The sequence below is a fragment of the Carcharodon carcharias genome, chromosome 16 (assembly GCF_017639515.1).
Source record: "Carcharodon carcharias isolate sCarCar2 chromosome 16, sCarCar2.pri, whole genome shotgun sequence".
Classification (NCBI taxonomy): Eukaryota; Metazoa; Chordata; class Chondrichthyes; order Lamniformes; family Lamnidae; genus Carcharodon; species Carcharodon carcharias.
The window spans coordinates 77,169,836-77,186,842 of NC_054482.1; positions in this window are offsets into that span (position 1 = coordinate 77,169,836).

Below are 17,007 nucleotides of genomic sequence, written 5' to 3' on the forward strand. Positions count from 1 at the left end.
CACCTGACCTACCTACCTAATCCCATTTACCAGCACTTGGCCCATAGCCTTGAATGTTATGACATGCCAAGTGCTCATCCAGGTACTTTTTAAAGGATGTGAGGCAACCCACCTCCACCAACCTCCCAGGCAGCGCATTCCGTCACCACTCTGGGTAAAGAAGTTTTTCCTCACATCCCCCTAAACCTCCTGCCCCTCACCTTGAACTTATGCCCCTTGTGACTGACCTTTCAACTAAGGGGAACAGCTGCTCCCTATCCACCCTGTCCATGCCCCTCATAATCTTGTACACCTTGATTAGGTCGCCCCTCAGTCTTCTCTGCTCCAATGAAAACAACCCAAGCCTATCTAACCTTTCTTCATAATTGGGAATTATTTGGAATTCTAAAACCATCATCTATAAAAAATTGTTTTATTATGGAAAGGGATGAGTGTGTCTAAAAGGAATGTGCAGCCCAAGTTGTTCTGTCTTCCTAGCTGAAGAAGGAAGCAAAGTAGTGGTCGGTACCAGTGGGTAGCCAATTTACAAAAAAAATTTAATGTTTTCCCTAGTTTTTACAGCTTCTACCACTGTGTTGGTTTTGGCCTAACTTTGTATTTAGGTACTTAAACGTTACTGTTTTCAGTACTGCAGCATAGTCACATTGGTACAATCCTCATTCCTGTAAATGCTTTGCCTGTGGTTTTGTGTCAAGTAATCAAGTGGTAGATTTGAAGGACATCGTCCCTTTCTCTATCCAGGAGAATTGTGCTTTATTTTATTTAATTAGTATGTGCCCTTGATTACCTTCTCACTGTAATGGGACTCCAATTACAGCGAGAATAATTCTGTGTTTAATTGCTCTTCTGTTTGATAAGCCAACTGTTCAAATGAACTACAACTTATATTTCATGTCCTCTTCAATGCAAGGCTTAACATTTGCTCACTTCTGTTGTTCTGTGTTAGGATTAATGCACTGAGAGAAAATTGCTTTAGGCACAGTACAGACAGAGAAATGACAGATGATTTTGTTAACTTGCAACATTCTAACAAACTGAGTCAAAACAGCAGCAGTCCAGTTACTGGAGCATTTGAATCCTGGATAGTCTTTATGGGGTTGGGTATACAGCGCATGAATCAAATTATTAAAGCTTCTACAAACATTATGGATGGAATCTTTTACATTTAGTCCCAGCTGAGACATTTGTGGGCTGGGGACCTGATTCACTAATTGGCAGCCTTTACCAAGGCTCATTCCCAGATGAGCCCTAACATTATTATCCTGCCTTTGGGTAACCTGACCAATTAGGGTTTTCAGGGCATTGGGGGTACTGTGGTGGGGTGGGGGAGTGGGTGGGGGGGGTGGGGGGGGGGTGATGTTTGTCAAATGGAGGAAGAAGAAAACCTCTCATCAAGCAGACATGGATGGAAGTGGCCAAGAATATTAGCAGCAGCAGCAGGCTGGTCCCTCCAACCCAGAGACAGTAAAATAGGGGGAATCCAGGATCTCAGGAGGGCAGGAAAAATGAATGGCATGACACTTTCAGGTTCCAATCTCCACACTCTGACTTGGCCAGCATTCTCCTGAGCACTCCTCAGGTCGACACTCTGTGCACCTCATCCCTCTCTCTGCAGACACATCACCATCTGAAGAGTCAACATTCACTCTCATCCTCATCCTATTGTTCTCTCACATCATACCTTACAGTCACAAATGGTGTCCTTCCCACCTCGCCACACAAGTCATTATGAACACTCAAACCTCTCTGCTTTCTCTTCTTGCAGAAGAGAGCATACAACTTGGCAAAAAGCAGAGGTCCAGGTGGCGGCCTTCCAGTGACAGACACTTTATCAGCCACTGGCAATGCATGACCACCTGGCCCACCGAGAAGGAGGTCTTATTCCAGGAGAAAGCAAACATCACGAGTGACCTGCTGTGATGTCTTGAGCCTCCTGAGGCGCTAATGCTCAGACATGTCAAGAGATCTGATCTTCTGTCTGTAGATCCTGTATTCGGGCTCTTGCCTCCTTCCAACAGGGTCTCAGCATCCATTCCCTCTGTCCTGTAGAGGGACATATGGCTGAGGAGGAGGGAGCTTGTCTGCTACTGATGCTGATGGTGTTTCTCCTTTCCTTGGTGCAAGGTACAGCTACATGATCTGCTTCCATGCCATGCTGAAGGCTAGCGGCAGGGAAGTGCAGCTAAAGCTGTGTCAGTTGAAGTGCCTTCCAAGAAGTTGGCAATCACCTGTAAAGTAGTGATAGCTCTTTCTCAGAGAAGAAGTGCTTTGAACAGCAGCCTCTCACCTGGCCATGTCTGGAGCTCTTCAATTTCAACTGATCAAAGCTTCCCAGCCTGTCAGTTTCACTGAAGAAGTACTTCTCACTGTGCACTCACTTGGCGACCCTGGCGAGTTGCTAACAAGTCAGAGAATGGGTCCTATGACTGAGAAGTCTAGTATTGAGGGTTAAAAAAGTTCAAAATTAGCTATTTAAGTAACTTAATTGCTTACCCAACCGATCGAAGGAGATTTCCCAATCACCTTCAATCGCGGTTGGCAGAAACCCAGAAGAGGGCAGGATGATGTTGGGATCCTGACCAATGTCAATTTAAGGGGATTGCATTTCTCACACAGACAGAAACCTGCCTTTCCTTCCCTAGGAAAATTATCCCCCTATATTCCAAGCTGCTCTGTAATGGAAAGGAATACTTACATTTATATAGTGCCTTTCATGACACAGCCATTGAAGTGTTTCTGATGAGTAGGGGGATATGTTAAACCCAAAAATGGGTGGATTATGTTCAGTGGGAGGTTGAAAAGCTAAAAATCTGGAACAAGAAGCCAGGCCACTTTGAACTCACGCACTTCCAGTTCTTCAGAGGCAGGTTAAGGGGCAGCGACCAATGCATTTTCAGGAAGCGGGTTGGTCATTTAAACATTTTAATAAGACTGTGTATCTTTATTTTAACAGTGATTCTAACCACAGTTGGCTGGGTTTTCCTGGTGTCTGGAAACCCGGCAGGAGAAAGGAACAGTAATGCCTGAATCTGTGAGGTTAGTGCCTTTGCAGCAATGTTTTTGGGCCAGGGGAAACGAAGGAGTTTCCTCCGGGCTCAGCAAGCTACCCACTCGCACACGCGATCTGTGTACTCTCTCCCTGTGATCGATCAGACACTTCCCCCAACAACTGCCACCCCACAATCAGAGCCATTTGACCCTAATCTGCTCATCCAACCACTAGACCTACCTGTTCTCAGCTCAGCTGCAGCCTTGTGCTGTAGATCTCCTGTCAGTTCAGTCTGTAAATCAGGCTGGCTGTGGGCATGAAACCTACAGAAATAAAATTAAATCCATCCATGCAGTTAGAAACCGTATAAGATTAGGGCCATGGTCACTGTGGGAAATGCAGCAGCCAATTTCTACTCAGCAAGATTCCACAAATAGCAGTGAAAACAATGAATAGACAATCTGTTTCAGTGGCTGGTTGAGGGATAAATATTGACGAAGACACTGGAGAAAACTCCCCTGTTCTTCAACAGTACCATGGGATCTTTTGCATCCAACTGAGAGGGCAGATAGGCCTCGATTTAATTCCTCATCTGGATCTCTGATAGTGCTCCATTCCCTCAGTGAATCGTCAACATAGATTTAGTGCAAAGTCTCTGGAGTGGGACTTGAACCTGCAACCTCCTGAATGAGATGCATGATCCATCTAAATCATGACAGACACCAGCCTCTAATTAGATGTAGGTCACATTCCCTGAGGGATCAACCTCCAAACTCTACTGCATCATTAAGGATTGGCATTACCTTGTAGCTATTTTTGGTTAATTTGTTCACACCAAACGTGTGGATTATTTTAATAACACTGTTAACCTATTTATTTTATGTACAAAATAGTGCAGGGAAGAACATCAACCCACAAGTGTACAGAAGTGTTTCAAATTCTGAATGTTTGGACTTTGATCCCTAGGCTCTAAAGTAATTCTAACAGGGTAGATGTAAGAAGGATGTTCCTGATGGTGGGGGAGTCCAGAACCAGCGGTCACAGTCTGAGGATAAGGGGTAGACCCTTTAGGACTGAAATGAGGAGAAATTTCTTCACCCAGAGAGTGGTGAGCCTGTGGAATTCGCTACCACAGAAAGTAGTTGAGGCCAAAAAATTGTATGTTTTCAATAAGGAGTTAGATACAGCTCTTGGGCGAAAGGGGTCAAAGGATATGGGGAGAAAGCAGGAGCAGGCTATTGAGTTGGATGATCAGCCATGATCATTATGAGTGGCAGAGGAGGCTCGAAGGGCCGAATGACCTACTCCTGCTCCTAATTTCTATGTTTCAAAGGGCAGCCACTCACCCACACACCATTGTGGATGTAACAGCTGCATGCAACTGCGATAGAGAGGGGTCGTTTTCTTCTTTCCATAATTTCTATAAATCAATCTTAAGCGAGTATTATTGCACAATGTAAAGACTCAAGACTCATGCCCATAGTGGAGCTACACTTATTGCTGTAATGATGTTGTTTCATTGAGAAATTAAGGTAAAGAACAGTATGGCTGAGGCGTATGTAATGAAGTAATGAATAGTCTTAGCATTTAACAGACTGAAGAAGGTACAAGGAAAGAAAGATTGAGAGGCTGAGGAATTGAGATTCTAAGAAAAGTGTAGAAGACCGTGTGATGGATGTTTAATTAACGGCGCAATTATCTGTTATGTTACGTAGCCCTTCCAACCTTTCGGTTGGTGGACAGGCAAATCGGCCAGGCAGCCTTTACATTTTTCATAAAACCTTATTCAAGGGCAGGATGAGGTTTCCATTATTAAATAAAATAAAAATAGAAATCTGTGGACAGCATTTTTATAATTTCTATGTTCAAGTGCCTGATTGTGATGCTTGGACATTTTTATCCTGATTTTAAAAACTTTATTTCCTGAGTTTCAGGTTTTCAGCTCCGTGGGGAAGCTCTTTGCTTTCAGGGAGCTTTCTGTCAGCGTTCGCCCACGCCCGTGTTGACATCATCTCCCGCTCCTACCCCGGCAGCGCTGAGCTTTTCAGCGCGCACTTCACACTGGCTGACCCTTAATTGGCCAGCCAGTGTGACATCGTGGTCAGGGGCTGATAACAGTCATGGGTCTATTCCCCGGCCTCTTCCGGGCCCACCTGCCAAACTAAAAATACTGCTCCAGATGTAAAAAGAAGGATGTGTGTGCGTACAGTGACCTATTTGAAGTCCAGAAGAAACCAATGCTTCAATTTTAAAATTTTCATCCTCAGTGTTTAAATCCTTCCTTGACCTCAACCTCTCCCTCTATCTGCTTTACCTGTTCCAGCCCCACAACCCTCCAAAACCTCTGCCTTCCTCCAACTCTAGTCTCTTGTACATCCCCCATTCTCTTCACCTCACCATTTGTGGCTGTATCTTCTGTGGTCTCAGCTAAGTTCTGAATCTCTCCCCAAACATTTCTCATCTTGAGGACACTCCATAATACCTACCCCTTGATGAAGCTTTCAGTTGCCCATCCAAATATCTCCTCCTTTAGCTCAGTCTCAATTTAGTCTGATTTTATTTTTTATTCATTTGTTTACAGGATGTGTTCGTCACTGGCTCGGCCAGCTTTTATTGCCTATCCCTAATTGCCCATGAAAAGGTGATGGTGAGCTGCCTTCTTAAACCACTACAGTCCATGTGGTGTAAGTGCAACTCTAGTGCTGTTAGGAAGTGTGTTTCAGGATTTTGACCCAACGACAGTGAAGGAACGGTAATATAGTTCCAAGACAGGATGGTGTGTGGCTTGGAGGGGAACTTGAAGATGGTAGTGTTCCCATGCATCTGCTCCCCTTGCCCTTGTAGGTTGAAGAGGTCATGATTTTGGAAGGTGCTGTCAAAAGAGCTTTGATGAGTCATTGCAGTGCATCTTGTAGATGGTACACACTGCTGCCACTGTGCATCGGTGATGGAGGGAGTGAATGTTTAAGGTCATGGATAGGTTGCTAATCAAGCAGGCTGCTTTGTCCTGGATGGTGTCAAGCTTCTTGATATTTGTTGGAACTGCACTCATCCAGGCAAGTGGAGAGTATTCCATCACACTCTTGACTTGTGCATTGTAGATGGTGGACAGGCTTTGGGAAGTCAGGAGGTGAGTTAGTTGCTGCAGAATTCCCAGGCTCTGACATGCTCTTGTAGCTACAGTATTTATATGGCTAGCCCAGTTCAAATTCTGGTCAATGGTAATCCCTAGGATGTTGATAGTGGGATATTTAGCAATGGTAATGCCATTGAATGTCAAGGGTTGGATTCTCTTTTGCTGGAGATGGTCATTGCCTGGCATTTTTGAGGTGCAAATGTTACGTCCCCAAGCCTGAATATTGTCTAGGTCTTGCTGCATTTGGACATGGACTGCTTCAGTATCTGAGGAGTTGCGAGTAGTGCTGAGCATTGTGCAATCATCAGCGAACATACCCACTTCTGGTATTATGGTGGAGGGAAGGTCATTGATGAAGCAGCTGAAGGTGGTTGGGTCGAGGACCATAACCTGAGGAACTCCTGCAACAATGTCCTGGTACTGAGATGATTGATCTCCAACAACCACAACTGTCTTCCTTTGTGCTAAGTATGACTCTAACCAGCAGAAAGTTTTCCCCCTAATTCCCATTTACTCCAGTTTTGTTAGGGCTCCTTTATGCGGCACTCAATCAAATGCTGCTTTGATGTCAAGGGCACTCATTTTCCCCTCACTTCTTGAGTTTAGCTCTTTTGTCCATGTTTGTACCAAGGCTGTAATGAGGTCAGGAGCTGAGTGGCACTGGCAGAACTTAAAATGAGCATTAGTGAGCAAGTTATTGCTCTGTAAAAGCTGCTTGATAGCACTGTTGATGGCCCCTTCAATCACATTGCTAATGATTGAGAGTAGGCTGATAGGGCGATAATTGGCTGGGTTGGATTTGTCCTGCTTTTTGTGGACAGGATGTACCTGGGAAATTTTCCGTTTTGCTATTTAGACGCCAGTGTTGTAGCTGTACTGGAACAACTTGGCTTGGGGTAGAGATAGTTCTGGAGCATAAATCTTTAGTCCAAAGGTTGTCAGGGCCCAAAGCCTGTGCAATGTTCGGTGCTTTCAACCATTTCTTGATATCACATGGAGTGAATCAAATTGGCTGAAGAATGGCATCTGTGATGCTGGGGACCTCAGGCGGAAACCGAGAATCATCATCCACTCGGTACATCTGGCTGAAGATGGTTGCAAATGCTTCAGCCTTATCTTTTGCACTGATATGCTGAGCTCTCCCATCATTGAGGATGGGGATATTTGTAGGGCCTCCTCCTCCAGTGAATTGTTTAATTGTCTACCACCAGTCATGATTGAATGTGGCAGAACTGCAGAGCTTAGATCTGATCCCTTGGTTGTGGAATCACTTAGCTCTGTCTAATGTATGCTGCTTCCACTATTTGGCAGGCAAGTAGTCCTGCATTGTTGCTTCACCAGGCTGACACCTCATTTTTAGGTATGCCTGATACTGCTCCTGGCTTGCCCTCCTGCCCTCTTCATTGAAACAGGGTTGATCCCCTGTCTTGATAGTAACAGTAGAGGTGGGGATATGCCTGGCCATGAGGTTACAGGTTGTGGTTGAGTACAATTTTGCTGCTGCTGATGACCCATAGTGCCTCATGATTACACTTCTGTGAAGCAATTTGGAGTGTTTTACTGTACTAAAGGTGCTAAATAAATGCAAGCTTTGTTGTTATTGGATAAGAGAAGAAAGCTCAGAGGAACAGTGGTATAAATCAAGTGGAAAGAGAAAAATTCTGGTGGAAGGGGGAAGAGATATTGCCCATCAGTTGGCCAAGTCTTTCTTGTAATATTACAACAGCATTGTCATCCCCTCCATCACATTTAAACTTTTTTCTTGTGTTTCATCAGTTTCCACTCCCTCACCCTGCTGTGCACTATTTTGGCCTCTGTCAATGCTCATCTTGAACTGATTATGAGGATGTGTGATTTTGAGTCACCCACAGTTTTGTTGTGGTTTTTTTCCACTAACCTAAATCTGTCCTGCGCAGAAATGCCTGATATATGTTCAACACCTTTACTGGTTGTTAACAATGGAAAAGGAGAAGGAAATCTGTATTGTGAATTGTGAAAGAAGCCACATCACTAATGCAGTGTATTAGGGCATCAATATATCATGACTACAAGGCCACATCAATGTAGCTATGTTTTTACTTTATTACCAGCTGAAATAATCGATTTACAACTTAATCCTGCATTAGCTGTGTTTGGATGAAGATAATTAAGCTCTTAAAAGAAGCATTTATGATACAGCATATCTCATTGAGAAAGCAAGACAACTAATGTGTTTAATGGTATAATAGATTCTGGGTATCACAACAGCAAAAATAATGTTCCTTTATCACAAAATGCCATATACCTGAGGACTGTTACCTTAGCTGTTGATTCCACGTCATGTTACTTTCAATGCCATTTAACCTTATGACAGAGGGTAACAGCAGGTGTGATAAAAGACTGTGACATTTGCAAACAATGTCAGACTCCACAGCAGCTGTAGTCTTGACAGCGAGAAACTGCATGGCTGAATTTATTTAGCATAGAATTGGGTCAGATCATGTTGTGACAAATTGGCGGTGCCAGGTGATTTTTCACAACATGCTTGAGTTTTCTTTTCACATTTTATCAACTGAATGCAGCAATTGAGTTACAGCATATGTTCCAAACTAACTGTGTAAATTTGCAAAATCTTTGGATCTGGTACTGGGAGACAATGACCATGAATACAAAGTTCAACATTTATCAAGTTAAAGCTAATGTAGCAGAAATGAAAATGGTGGAATTTATGTTGAGATTTGAAACGTAAATGAATCGAATTTAACAAAAGATTAATTTTCCTTATATAATAGCCAAAAGTATTTTTCCCAGGGGAAAGGCAAACAACCATTGCAACAGATTAGAATAATTTAAAGTATTCATCAAAACAATGCTTATTGTTAAACATGTTAGTAGAGTGCGCACAGCCATTAACAATGGGTTTTATTATTGCTCTCTTCATTCAGCCTCTACAAGGGGATGGCATGTTGAAGGACCTGCATACTTAATAATGAATAAACACCCGCATTTTGGATTTTTATTTCACAGAAGAAGGAACAGATTACAGTTGTGACCAGAAGAGTTTGATAACTTTGCAGGGATGGCTTAATAGCTCTTTGGAAGTTGAAGAGTTGTGCAGCTCTAAGTCTTAGATCGCCTCTGCTGTGTCAGAATGACATGGCACAAGTGAAATATTTGGGGCTTTGATCAGGGCAAATGCCACTGACAGGTCCTTTCAGATGCATTGGGCTGAATTTTTACTAACCTGACTCCCAAGGGAGAAGTCTGTAGGGGACCCGCAATTTGGGATTCCCCCGCGTGCTGAGGAGCTTTACTTCCACAGTGTGTCTCTAACAACAGTGATCGGTTCTAGGGGCCAGCCTGTTAATAAGCCTGGTCCTCCAGTTGGGTAGGGAGCTCAGTCAGGAGGATGGAAATAGATGGCCAATTGGTTGGACTGCTGATCCCAGGAGTAGTTTGGTGTCTGAATGGAAGTGGGGGAGGTCAGAGGCTTTGTGGCAGTGGAATTGGAGGTGTGATGATGGGGAGATCAGGGCTTAGTGGGGGAATTGAGGTCTGGTAGGGAAATAGAGGTCTGCTAGGGAATGTGGTGTTGGGACCTGGTGGGGGATTGGGGCCTAGTGAGGAGATTAGGGTTTGGTGGAGTGATCGGGGTCTGGTAGGGTCAGGGGATGAGAGGGACAGTCATTGTCAGGAGGCCCAAATCGCAGAAGCTCCTCAAGCATGCAGGTTGATCCAGGAGGTAGGTGTGATGACACTCCTTTCCTGAATCTGCCAAGTCCTCACCTTGATAAAGCTGCCAGGTTACCCAACACTGGCAAACACGGCCGAGAGCTGGGAAGTTTCAAAAGTTGAATTTGTTTAAGGCTGCATCCTGCCTCCTTGGAGTTGGTTGGTTGCCTGCCCAATCTTCAGCTTCAGTTAAAGCCAGAAATGGTTTAGTTGAAGGTAGTTTTGGTTGAGAAACAGATTTTTCTGACTTCACCCCACCCCCTCAATCCAAACACGCCCATATTTTTAATTTAAAATTCTACCCATTGTGTCTGACTTGAGCCTGCTAATGACTCTAGCTGTACAATGTTTTGTAGGCTATTCAACTGCGAAAATACCTCTAACAAATCTCAACTTGTTGTCATTTGCTTAGCAATTAAAGTAGGCCATTGCTGGATAATGGGCATGAGCAGACACCTTGACTGATTTTTCCCTCCCTGAGCTCAGAGCACTGAGGATTTTCTTAGTGCCATCCTGGTTGAGATTCTCCAACTCAGCTCACAGTTTCAGCATGAAATCTTCCCTGTTTGCCTGGCTCAGCTACTGTCCAGGAACCAAGCCAACATCAGAGTGTAACTAACAGAACATAGCAACAGGAGTAGGCAATTCAGGCCCATGAATATGCTTTGCCATCCAATTAGGTCCTGGCTGATCTATTCCTCAAATCCATTTGCCTATCTTTCATTCATATGCCTTGATAGGCTTACATAATAAAAAAACATTGACATCAGTTTTGAAAACTTACCTTGACCCAGAATCCACAACCTTTTGACAATTTGACCTTTCATATTTCCGCTACTTAACATGCAAAAACATACTTCCTGATTTCATTCATGAATGGACAAGTTCCAATTTTACGACAGTGCTCCCTCATTCTAGGTTCCCCCACAATAATGGGACAGTTTCCCTGAATCAACCATATCAAGCACCATCACCTGCATGTTCTCCTCCAAGCCATCCTAACTTGGTATTATATCACTGTAACAGAATATATTCCCTCAATCAGATCATCCCTAAGTCTAAGATTTTCTAAAGCTAGAGTCTCAACTCTTCTTATCTATCTTTATAACTAAGATACCGTATACCAGGAATTAGTCAAGTGACTGACTCTCTTCTCAACATCGTCTTAAGCCTTAATATCATCCACCATCTTCATAGACCAAAATTGGCTGTAATATTCCAAGTGAAGCCTGACCAAGGTCAAATATAAGAACAAAATAGTAAGCCTGGTTTGTAATCAATTGTCCTAATAATGCACCCCAAAATCTTTCTCTAGCCAGCTGTCACACAGAATGTAACATTTTAGCAGATATTTTTACAGAACCACATCTTTAAAGAGATATACGGAGAGGAACAAATGGGCACCTCCAATCTTGCTGTCAGCCACTATCAATTTTAACAAGTGAAAAATCATCACTTGATGAGAAAGACTGAAAGGCTGCTATTGTTTGAAGTACTTGAGCAGCAACTTCTATTCCACAGAAGCTGACTCTTGGGAACACATTGAAAGGGAGAAGAGTCCTGATTGATGTAAGTTCTACAGAACTTCAGCTTGCTGTTAATACCGGAACTGGTTTCCATTTGTATTTGGGTTATTCTTTCTAAATTTAAAATATAATTGGAATGGGAACTTATGATGTCATTGTGAGAATTCTACTCCAAGTCTTTTCCAACATTCCCTGCAGCCATCAACCAGTTTTAAAACACAACACATGGGAGATCACAAAGGGTGGGTTGAAAATATCAGCACAGCTTTGTTCCTTTATAGTAATTTCAAACAATTTAGATGTCTGCAGCATATTTTAAAGATTGGCTGTTTAATTTGATAAATAATGAAAAGGAAAACATCACATAAAAATCCTTGGGATGATGTGTGAAAAAAAATATTCCCAATAAAATTTCTTATATTTCATTTCTGGAGTTTTGTTTGGAGTGTTTCAGAGTTCCTATCAAATAAAATTATTTTAATGTATTGAAGAGTGCATTTTAAAATTAACTTAGTGCTTATATTTTGTGTGAAGGAAAGAAACATTTATATAGAGCATTTCTAAGCCTGCAGTCAATTCACAATTATATTTCCATTTTGGCAATAGATCATGACATTCCATTCCCCAGACATAATGCCAGTACTTATCAACTTTGCTTTATAACAAATATTGTCTTAATCCTTTGACTCTGTTTATTGTCACTTAGTAAAGGCATGTAGCTTCATGTCAGCATGTAATGTGGTTTCAATAATGTAAATCCCTTCTGTGAAAGTGATTAATAATCTGTGAGTCTCCTACATGTCTTGGGGCCTAATTATTCCCATAAAATATTCCAAAACCTATCAGTTTAAGCTGTAACTTTTCTCTGTCCAAGCTACATTGATAAATCAGTATTCTGGTGCTTTTTTTTCATTCTTGGCATGTGCGTGTCACTGGCAAGGGCAGTATTTGTTGCCCATCCCTAATTGCCCTTGAAAAGTTGATAGTGACCCGTCTTCTTGAACTGCTGCTGTCCATGTGGTGCAGGTAACATTCATGCCACATGAATGCCAGGCATTGACAATCTCAAACAAAAGAGAATCTAACCATCTCCACTTGACGTTCAGTAGCATTACCATCACTGAACCCTCCACTATTAACATCCTGGGGATTACCATTGACCTGAAACTGAACTGGACCAGCCATAAAAATACGGAGCTGTTAGATGCGGCGGGGAGAGGGGGTGGGGGGGGGGGTTTATTTCCAGGATTTGACCCAGTGACATTGAAGCAACTTCAATGTAGTTCCAAGTCAGGATGGAGGGTGCCTTGGAGGGGAGCTTGCAAGTGGCAGTGTTCCCATGCATCTTGTTCCTCTAGATGGTATAAGTCGCAAGTTTGGAAGTTGCTGTCGATAAAGCCTTCGAAAGCTGCTGCTGTGCATCTTGTACAGAGTACAGACTGCTGCCACTGTGCTCCAGTGGTGGAGGGAGTGGTGGATGTATAAGGTGTCGGATGGAGTGTCAGTCAAGTGAGCTGCTTTGTTCTGGATGGTCTTGAGCATCATGAGTGTTGTTGGAGCCACACTCATCCAGAATATTGGAGAGTATTCCAACACATTCCTGACTTATGCCTTATAGATGGTGGACAGGCTTTGGGAAGTCAGAAGGTGAGTTATCCACTGCAGAATTTCCAGCTTCAGTCCTGTTCTTGTATCTATAGTATTTTTATGGCTGGCCCAGTTCAGTTTCAGGTCAATGGTAATCCCCAGGACGTTGATAGTGAAGGATTCAGTGATGGTAATGCCACTGAATGTCAAGGGGAGATGGCTAGATTCTCTTTCGTTTGAGATTGTCAATGCCTGGCATTTGGGTGACATGAATGTCACCTGCCACTTGTTAGCCTAAGCCTGAATGTTATCCAGGTCTTGCTGTCTGTGGACATGGACTGCTTCAGTATCTGAGGAGTTGTAAATGGTACTGACCATTGTCCAATCATCAGCGAACATCCCCACTCCTGACCTTATGATGGAAGGAAGGACATTGATGAAGCAGCTGAAGATGGTTGGGCCTAGGCCACTACCCTCAGGAAATCCTGCAGTGATGTCCTGGTACTTAGATGATTGGCTTCCAACAACTCCAGTCTTCTTCTTGTGTGCTAGGTATGACTCCAACCGGTGGAGAGAACACACTTGGGCAATTTTCCACATTGTCAGGTAGATGCTAGTGTTGTAGCTGTACTGGAACACGTTGGCTAACAGTGTGGCTACATCTATAGCAAATGTCCTCCATACTACAGCTAGGGTGTTAACAAGGCCCATAGCATTTGTTGTATTCAGTGCCTTCAGCCGGTCCTTGAAACGATGTGGAGCAAATTGAATTGGCCGAAGATTTGCTTCTTTGATGCTGGGGACCTCAGGAGGAGGCCAAAATAGATCATCCACTTGAAACTTCTGGCTGAAGATGCTTGCAGATTGGACACACAAGAAGAAGACTGGAGTTGTTGTAAATCAATCATCTAAGTCGCAGGACATCACTGCAGGATTTCCTGAGGGTATTGTCCTAGGCCCAACCATCTGCACTTGTTTCATTGATGACCTTCCCTCCAGATTGTATTTTACAATGACACGCTGGGCTCTGCCATCGTTGAGGATGAGGATGTTCGGGGAGCCTCCTCCTCTTGTTAGTAGTTTAATTGTCAAGTATCATTCACAACTGCAGAGATTTGATTTGATCGTTTGGTTGTAGGATTCCTTTGCTCTAGCTATTGCATGCTGCTTCTACAGTTTGGCTGCATGTAGTCCCATGCTGTTTCATCATCAGGTTGGAACTTAATTCCTGGCATTTTCTCCTGTACTCCTCATTGAACCAGGGCTGGTCCCCTCCCTTGATGGTAATGGTAGAGAGAAATATGCCGGGCCATGATGTCCCAGGCTGTAGTTGAATACAGTTCTGCTATTGCTGATGACCCACAGCATTTCATGAATGCGCCATTTTGAGCTACTACATCTGTTTTGAGTCCATCACATTTAGCATGGTGGTAGTGCCACAGAACATGTCCTCAATATGAAGAAGGACTTGTTTCCGTCAGGACTGTGCAGAGGTCACAGTCATTGAGAGTTATATCTGTGACAGGTAGATTGGGGAGACCAAGGTCAAGTAGGTTTCTTCTTCCCATTGGTTATCCCACCACCTGCTGCAGGCCCACTTTGGAAGATATGTCCTTCAGCACTCACCTGATTTGGTCAGTAGCGATGCTACTGTTACAAACAGTGTGGGAGGAGTGCGCAGTTAATCTAGCCCCACTGCTCCATAGGTCATACCATAGTTTAAAAGTTTAATTTAGCCATCAATGTGGCCAATTGTTTACCTTTACTCCTGGCACCCAGAATAAAAGAGACTTTAACCGGGTTTCTTTGAATAAACAATAAACATATGACTTTTTATAAAAGCAGTCCTGTAATAGAAAGGCAAAGCTTATCAGCATACAATATGGAATATGATTTCATATTAATTACTCTTTCAAGGGGACACACACCAGACACACACAGGTTAAAAGTCAATGGTTCAAAAGATAGATGGCGGAGTTCTTGAAATGGCATCCTGGTTATATGGTTGGTCTCTCAGTACTGATCCACAAAACAATCAATGATTCTGGCACTGTATTTCAGGAGGACTCATGGAATATTCGAGAGTACTCTATCCCAGCAAGTAGAGCATCTCAGGAGCAGCTTATATTCACTTCCGGCTGTGGACAGGCTCTGGACAGCAAAAAGCTGCTGTCCATAAGACCATAAGACGTAGGGGCAGAAGTAGGCCATTTGGCCCATCGAGTCTGCTCCACCATTCAATAAGATCATGGCTGATCTGATAATCCTCAACTCCACTTTCCTCCCTTTCCCCATAACCCTTGACCCCCTTACTGATTAAAAGTCTATCTATCTTAGCCTTGAATATACTTAATGACCCAGTCTCTACAGCCTTCTGTAGTAAAGAATTCCACAGATCAACTACCCTCTGAGAGAAGAAATTCCTCCTCATCTTTGTTTTAAATGGGTGCTCCCTTACTCTGAAATTATGCCCTCTGGTCCCAGACTCTCCCACAACCTGTCAGCATCAATCCTGTCAAGCCCCCTAAGAATCTTATATGTTTCAGTAAGGTCGCCTCTCATTCTTCTAAACTCAAATGAATACAGGCCCAACCGACTCAACCTATCCTCAAAAGAAAATCTCTCCATCCCCGGGATCAACCTAGTGAACCTGCTCTGGACTACCTCTAATGCCAGTATATCTGTTTTCCTTCTCAAGCAGTCGGTCCTTCTCTTCTCAAAGCAAAACCAAAACCCCTTTCAAAACACAGGCTTACAGGCATAGATTTTGTTTTCCCCAGGGCCATAAAACTGATGTGACTCCCTATGTACACAGTTCACCTGGGTCAAGATATTGACAGTGTTTCTTCAACTGCTTAATTACTCTTTCTTGTAAAAGGATGCTTCTTCCGGGATTAGCTATCAGAGTTCTGCATTAACCTTTCAGGGACAGTGTCTTTTAAAACACAAATTCTTCCAGAATGTCCTAAGCCCTTGAAGATTAATCATTTTCTGTGATTAAAGTATTCACGAAACTATTAAACCACTCTTGAAATTGCCTAGCAAGCCATTCAATTGTATCGAACTGCTACAGAAAAAGTGAATAAGAATAAGAATAACTGGCTTAATGGTCTCCTTCTATACTGTGATCAATCTGTGATTCTGTAAAACCAGACCGACCACCCAGCATTGACCTAGGCACTAGTAGCAACAAAGGCACACCCTGCCCAGTTGACCCTGCAAAGTCCACTTGGGCATTGAAGTCTCCCACCAAGAATGCAATTGTGTCCTTGCTACCCTGTCCTCTTCCAAGTAGTGTTTAACATGGACTAGCACTTATTCATCAGCTGAGGGAAGGCAGTAGATGATAATCAGCAGGAGCTATCCTTGCCCATGTTTGACCTGATGCTATCAGGCTTCATGTCAAGGAGTCAATGTAGGGCCATTCCCTTCCAGCTACATACCACTATGCCACCTCCTCTGATGGGTCTGTCTTGAAAGTAGCAACAGATATACCCAGGGATGGTGATGGAGGAGTCTGGCACATTGATTAAAAGGTGAGTATGATCTACTTTGACCTCATGCCAGGGCTGCCACCTCCATCCCGAATGTCAGAAGTGACCCTTTTATTAGAACCCAAAGTCCACTCAATACCTGTTCAATAAAGTTTAGAGCCACTCATGTCCAACATTACATACTGGCGTATCCTGCACCAAACATTTAAATGGTGAAGCATACTCAGGCCATTATGATAAAACAAAATTTATGTCACTTTCATAATCCAAACAAATTAATGTAACCTTCTCTGGTCTTCATTCCCAAACAAGTAAACATAAGCAAAACATTACGGAACAGAAGATCACCCGTGACTAGTCCCTCTTGTACTCAAGTGCTACTCCTTGGTGACCCCCAACCCCCATCCTTCATTGGCACCGGCATTGGAAGCAGCCTGCTGACTCTGGTGTCTTGTTGGCCTTGATGACCTTGGTGGTGGTCCTCTGGCCAGTGGAGCCAGTGCTGGTGCTGCCTGGAAGGGAGCTGCCAGTGCCACAGCTGGCATCTCCCCACTCGCTGCAACC